Below are 7,491 nucleotides of genomic sequence, written 5' to 3'. Positions count from 1 at the left end.
TCTCACTTCTGAGTCTATTCCTTGTCATTGGTCCTGCCTCTTTGTTTCCAATAATCTAGTCTGTAGGATGGTGTCTTCTTACATACTTTGCCAATACTGGTTGTTTCCTTGTTTGCATGTTGTCTCTTTCAAAATCTGGATCCTCATGCATATTTTCATTAGGTATTTTTTTCATTTCCTTCATGTTGGTTGTTCTCAAAATCTGAATGAACATTCTCTGTATTCTACAGCTCGGCTTTTGAATGTGTCTATTGTTCAGCATTCACTGTCTGTGACTCGACAGATACTGTATTTTGTTGCTGATTGTCATTTTGAGTTGCAACTTCATTATCATTAGGCATACCTTCATAAAAATATACAAAGGTCTTGTATTCTTCTTCTTTCTTGGTGTTCTCAACACTTTGAACTTCTACAAGCTCATCAAATTTCACATTTGTGCTTTCTACTACTTTGTTAGTGTTAACATTCAAGCATTTATAAGTTTTGCTTCTAGTAGAATAACCAAGAAACATACCTTCCTCAATCTTTGCATCAAATTTTCCATTCCTAGACTCTTTATATATATAGCATTTGCATCCAAATATTTTGAAATGTTTTACACTAGCAGAATGCCCATACCATAATTCAAAAAGTGTTGCATTTGTACCTTTGTTAACTTGAACTCTATTGAGTGTGTAGATTGCAGTACTTATAGCTTCTCTCTATTACTTCAGTGCAACATTTTTATCCATCATTAAGGTCTTGGCGTAGTCAATAATTGATCTATTCCTTCTTTCTACTATACCATTCTGAGGTGGAGTCCTAGGTGGTGATGTCTACCTTTTGATTCCTCTTTCCTTGCAGAATTCTTCAAATTCTCTTGATGTGAATTCACCTCCTTTATTAGATTTGAGACATTTTATACTCTTTCTAGTTTCTTTCTCAACTCTAGTGAAGTACCATTTGAACATTTGGAATGCATCTAATTTTTGTTTTAGGAATATGACTGTCATCATCCTTGAATAGTCATCTACAAATAGCATTATGTATCTGTCACCTTTGTAGCTTTGCACTTCAATAGGACCACACAAGTCAGTATGAACTAGTTCTAATACTTCATTAGAAGTATAAGCCTTGCTTTTGAAAGTTGACTTGGTCATCCTTCCTAGCTGGCATTGTTTGCACATGGTGTTATTAGGCTCCTTCAACTTTGGTAGACCTTTGACTTTCTTCATTTTGCTAATGCTTATCATATTGTCAAAATTTACATGACATAACCTCTTGTGTCATAACCATACATCATTAGTTTGAATAATGAGACAAGAAGCATCTTCCATGTCTAGGTAAAAAAAATTACTCCTAGTCTGGTCACCTTTTCCTATTAGACTTCCTTGAGAATCATAAATCTTAACAACTCCTTTTTCAAATTCAACCTTGCATCCTATGTTGCCTAACTGTTAGACACTTAATAAGCTATAATTCAGGCCTTCAATATAGTATACATTGTCACATTATATCTTTTTAGTAAGCTCGATACTACCTTTCCCTTTGATTTGACATGGTGCATTGTTACCAAATCTAACACTATTTCCTTCATATTGAGTAAAGGAAATAAACTTACTTTTATCTCTAATCATGTGATGAGAGCATCCATTGTTTATGATCCATTTATCATTCTTGTTCATGTAGGTTACCAAGGCAATTGCTTCATCTTCATCTAATTCATCTTTCGTAGCCACATAAACTACTTCATCATCATTCTCATCAGAGTCTTCTTCAACAATGTAGCATCTTTTGCCTTTACCTTTGTAGTCGTTGTTATCCCCTTTCTTATTTTTGAGGTTGCCTCCATCCTTGTAATTTTTCTTTTGTGTGCATCTAGCTGCAATGTGACCAACTTCATTACAATTGAAACAAATGATTGGCAGTTTACCTTTGAATTTGCCTCTTCCTCTATGAAATCTTCTTGCTAGTAATGCATCCAATTGGTCTACATCATCTTCATCAATGTTGCTGTCACTAGATACATACTTTCCTTTTCTACTCTTTTTCTTTATTTGTACCTCCTCTTTATCTTTTATTGTCATCTTGGCTTTGAATGCAGATTCAAAGTTTTCTAGCTTGTAGTTGTCAAAGTTGGAGAGGTCAAAGGCAGTGAGTCTTCCAATTATTCCTTCAAATGAAGATGTGTTACCTGGTACACACCTTAGCTCTTGGATGGCTGATACTCTTATAGCATAGATAGGAAGAAAATTTCTCAAGTATTTTCTACATACTATTTCTTGTAATAACTATCCTCCTAGGCATCTTATGGCACTTACCACTTCTTTCATCCTTGCACCGTATTGAGCAACATTCTCTCCTTCTTCCATTTTCATGTCATCAAACTTTCCTATTAGGCTCTCTCTTTTGGCTCTCTTGACATTATCATCTCCTCCATAGATTCTTGATAATATTTCCCACATCTGATGTGTAGTACCACATTCTTTGATGTCATCATACTTGGCATAGCCTAGTGCTGAAGCAATATCTAATATTGCTTGATTGTGCTCCTTTTTCTTGCTCATGTCTTCTATAGTGAGGGTTCTTGCAAGGTCTACATGATCAATTATGATTGAGGTATGTGCATAGTCACCTATTGATCTAAGGTGTAGCTTCATCATACTATACCATGCAACAAAGTTTTCTTTGTTTAGCTTGGAAACTTCTCTCTTGGAAATCTTGATCTTTCTGCTACTAGTACCTTGAAACAAATCAGTAGTGTGCTCTGATACCAACTGTTAGAATTCTTTTAGAATAACTAAGAGGGCGGTGGGGTGAATTAGTTACCCAAGGTCCAATGATGTCCAATACAACTTTTTCTACAAATCTTTAATGACATATAACTAAAATTTTCATGCATGCAATTAAACTTTAAACAATCATGAAAAGTAAACATGCATCACATGATAACACAAAGAATTTTGATGACCCAAAAACCCTCTAGGAATAAGAAGATGATACCCACAAAATAACTGTGCAATTGATTTCAACCACTTCTAATGGTCTACCCTATTAAAGGCCTACCCTGTTAAAGGCTTTACACATTGTAAGATGTGACCCTGTCAAAGGATTTCTACACCCTATTAGGAGTGTGCCCCATTAGAGGACTTAAGAATATTCAACTTAGAATGCCACCCTATTAAAGGATTTACATAGAGTTTTTAGGCTCACCCAAGTCCATGGGATTTACACTCACCTTCTAAAAAGAATCTTTTATCCCTCTCTAAGGATCTTCTATCCTTCTCCTAAGGATCTCTTTATCCTTCTCCTAAGGATCTCTTTATCCTTCTCTTGAGGATCTCTTTATCCTTCTCCTAGGGATCTTCTATCCTTATCCTGAGGCTTATCCACCTAGCTATTAAGCTAACCTAGCAATGTAGGATTTTAATGTCTAATACAATGGTAAAAGAGTATTAGAAATATTTTGAACTAATAAAGATTGCAACTTTAACCTTGCAAATTTCATATCACTCTTAAATTCCTTTCTTTGCTTGGCTTTTTTCCTTGTAGTGCTGACAGCTTGTTCACCCTTCAAGATCTATCTCCTTGAGTTCTTTCACTCGTTATGCCAATGCACTCTATGGTCACTTGATCAACTCAGAGTCTTGATGCTCTGTTCTTACTCCTCAATATGTCCTCCTTCACACTAGCCTTCTCTTGGCTTCTCTTACACGACCAAACTTATGACCAATTCGCTCTCACACACCTACTTGATCTCTAACCTGTAACTCCTTGGAAAGAAGTTATGTTCTTTATTTCCTGCTCAAATCTTAATTTGATTTAAAAAAATGAAATGTTTTCCCTCCAAGTTGTTTCTTCTAGAAACTTCATGATATATCCATTAGCATTCACCTTCAATTTGTTTGTATGGTTCACATGAAATTTTATTTCATCTACTCATCATCCTTATCATCCAACTAATTCACAAAATTTGATGTAACAAAATTATCGCTACTGATCTGGTGAATCTTTGACTTAACAAATAATGCAACAACTTGGCATCATTGGTTTACTGATGCTCAGCACCTTTTGTGTTACTCGGCTTCAATTATATTTATTGATGCTTGTCTCCTTCTATGTGACTTGGCACCTGAAGCTTTTCTATATTGCTCAGCTCCTAAACAATCTTGTGTTACTTGGCACTTGAAGGATTTTCTTGGCACACACTGAAGTTGAACTTGCTCGGCTTCAACTAAGAGTCTTCTCAGCTCTAACTAGCTTAATGGGCTTAGTCAGGCTTTAGAAATGACTTAGTTAAACCTTACATATTTGATGTGTCTTAGTGTGTCCATCTTCTTAGAGTATGTCATCAATACACTATTTCATCAATGGATTAGCTAATCCTTATATTTCATTACAACATCATTATTTCAACCTTTCTCTAGGTGATCTAGTTAAATCTTATTGATTGCCTCCTCCTTGTCAATCAACCAATTGATAGTATTTGGATCACTTAAGAAAATATCATTCTTGCACGTAGCAAGTTTTACATCAATGACAAAACAATGATCGAAAACAGTCTTTACCAATTCCATTATTCTATATTAATGATCTTTTCAATCATTTCCAACAGAACTATCTACTTCCTTTCCATTAAAAATCACTTGCATGTGATATATCAAAGACTTGAAAATTTACTGACAACTATTAGTTCAAGTCAAAAGCTTTTCCACTTGGATTCTTGTTCTTGTGCTCATCAAAGCTTGTTTCAATTGGCTTCTATTGAGTATTTCCACCTCTGCCATGAAAAGTGAATAAATGGGTCAATGATCAAAGAACTTTGATTCCCCTCAAACATAAGACAGTTGATTTACACCTTTACCATACCATAGTATACGATCACACCAAGCTGGTGTGTGTCTCTTTTATCTTCATCTATAATTATCTCCTAAGTAGTGGTTTGAGTTTCTATAGTACTTATAACTTGGAGGAAAATATATTTTCCCTTCATTCCAATCTATAAATATACACCCTATTTTCTTCTCACTGCAAACTTGATCTTTCTCCAACAAAGACTCCTAATCAATTATTTCCAGTATTCTTTTAGTTCCAACATAGCACAATGAAAGGTGATAATTAAAATCCCCAAGCCAAATAACTCGATCATGCTCCAAAATGTCTTTAGGTGATTTCTTTAGTAAATATTTTTTGTCCTAATGTCAGATGAGTATAGATAAAGCAAAATCTTGTCTGATCATATAACATGCTGATGGAAACAGAACCCCTTGGGTTTTTGGTTGGAAATCATAGATCTTGTTTCCAAGGTAGCCCATTAGCCCATGACCAACAAAAGAGACTTTTAAATCTCTGACATCCTATCTCAGATGACTTCTCACCCACACACATAGGAATATGACTACCATTTGCTTGCTAGCTGCCAAACAATAATTTGGTTGAGTTGAACTCAATCTGTAGCTCATTTCACCTGAATCACATCAAATTGACAGAGGGCTACAAGACATTAGAGAATGAAAAACACTACAAGTTGAATCTAATCCACTCAAACCACTTTCATCTTCTGATGAAATTGATCAAGAAGAACTACTTGAATCTACCTAGTCAATTAGTCTTCCTAATGAGAGATGTTCCACTAGAGTGATCCTTTGTTTCTATTTTAGTGGTGAAATTTTGCCTCACAATTCCTTTTAGAATGTAAGTTTGAGGCTTAAAAGGACTTTTTTTGTAAGGTATGCAGTTTAGAACCTTCCAAATTAGAATAAATATTGTTAGCAAGTTTTGAAGCTTCTCTAGTTGAATCATGCTAACTAGAAGGTGATGGACTATAGTATTGATTTCTATTGTTGTCAAGTGTTTGGCGATCAAGTGATATGCATTTATCTATAGGGCTATTATCCTTTGCACCTAGGATATTTCTTGCATTTAAAGGCACAATTTATTGAAACACAAGAACATATATATCTATGGGAGGTGATGCATCTAATTAGTCATCCAAATTGAGGCCATTTTAATGTGCTTTACCCCCTACATTCCATGTTTCTATGAATATCCTTAGCTTTTGAACATCTGCTACTAAGGCTATGTTTGGTTCAATGCTTACTTACCTCAAAGATTTAGTTTTGTAGAAGAAATTTCCTACTCAGCCTCTTCTTGAAAGAAAGGAATCCTTACCTAACATGCTCCTTCATATTTCAATAAAATGATCTTCAAAAATCTCATCTACATGGAACTCATCTGCTTTGGTCTTAATGTTCAACCATTTTTTTACCACCAACTTTGGCCATCAATTTTTTTTTCTTTCTGCTATTATAAGCCTTCATTGAATTAATAATCAAGGAAATCTCATGTGGTTGAAGAGTTCAGCAATAACACTCATTCATATACCAATTCATTGTCAAATTTTAATTTATGTGATATGGATGTGATTTGTGCCTTCAACTCCACCTCACGATCACATAGCTCTACATCCTTTTCAAAATATTGACATCAAATAGCTTCATTCTTCTATTTTATAATCTATCTCACTTATCTCTCAAGCTCTTTTTCTTCTTTAGGAAGCTGTGAATGGAAAAGATGCATACAAGAACCATCCTCATCAATGAGATCAATTGCTTTGTCTAGGAGGAAACGATCACTGATGTATTGATCTGATTGCTTGGCAGTAGACTCCAAAGACTCATTAGTGTAATAAATCTTTTGAAAGATATCATATCATTCCCATAGAACTTTCAATATCTATATTGCATCATCCACATTGATCAATTGATGAGTAATATGCTATCTCAACACATTAGGAAGTAGGAGATAATTTCCACAATAAGTAAAATTGTGATATTGCTATCAGGATTTAACTGTGTGATTTTGAGTCAAACTCATTGACCTATGTTTTATGAGTAGTGATTTAACATGAATCCATCTCTCATGAGAATAAATGGAACACTTAGCACTCATTGGATCTAGGTAATTCTCATAGGGGTGAAGCACTGGGACTTCTCGGGAGGTCACCCATCCCAGTACTACTCCAGCCTGAGCGTGGTTAACTACAAAGTTTCCTCCATAGTTAAACCCAAAGCTTGCAACCCAATTTTCAAAACCTACACCAAGTGTTGTGCCTTATGAACCATTCATTAGAAAGCACCTTAAGCTCATCAGTTGATAAGTAGGAGATAATTTCTACAATAAGTCAAATCGTGATATTGATATCAAGATTTAACTGTGTGATTTTGAGTCAAACTCATCCACCCATATTTCATTAGTAGTGATTCAACATGAATCCATCTCTCATGAGAATAAATGGAATGCTTATAACTCATTGGATCTGGGTGATGCTTATAGGGGTGAAGCACTGGGACTTACCGAGAGGTCAACCATCCCAGTACTACTCTAGCCTAAGCGCACTTAACTACAGATTTTCCTCCATTATCAAACCCAAAGCTTTCAATACTATTTGAAAAACCTTCACCAAGTGTTGTGCCTTATGAACCATTCATTAGAAAGCCCCTTAAGCTCATC

The 7,491-nt window shown here is 35.1% G+C and overlaps 1 pseudogene; it reads right to left on the bottom strand.

Annotated features, from left to right (window-relative positions):
* Nucleotides 1–4,673: 4,673 nt before the first annotated feature.
* LOC149565105 (type IV inositol polyphosphate 5-phosphatase 6 pseudogene) lies at nt 4,674–6,014 on the bottom strand (annotated as a pseudogene).
* Between the last annotated feature and the right edge of the window lie 1,477 nt (nt 6,015–7,491).

Source organism: Cupressus sempervirens, chromosome 3 (assembly GCF_028749045.1).
Source record: "Cupressus sempervirens isolate cs-2001-9-10 chromosome 3, ASM2874904v1, whole genome shotgun sequence".
NCBI classification, from domain to species: Eukaryota; Viridiplantae; Streptophyta; class Pinopsida; order Cupressales; family Cupressaceae; genus Cupressus; species Cupressus sempervirens.
The sequence above is the reverse complement of the archived record's forward strand: the minus strand, read 5'-3'. Positions and strand labels throughout refer to the sequence as shown.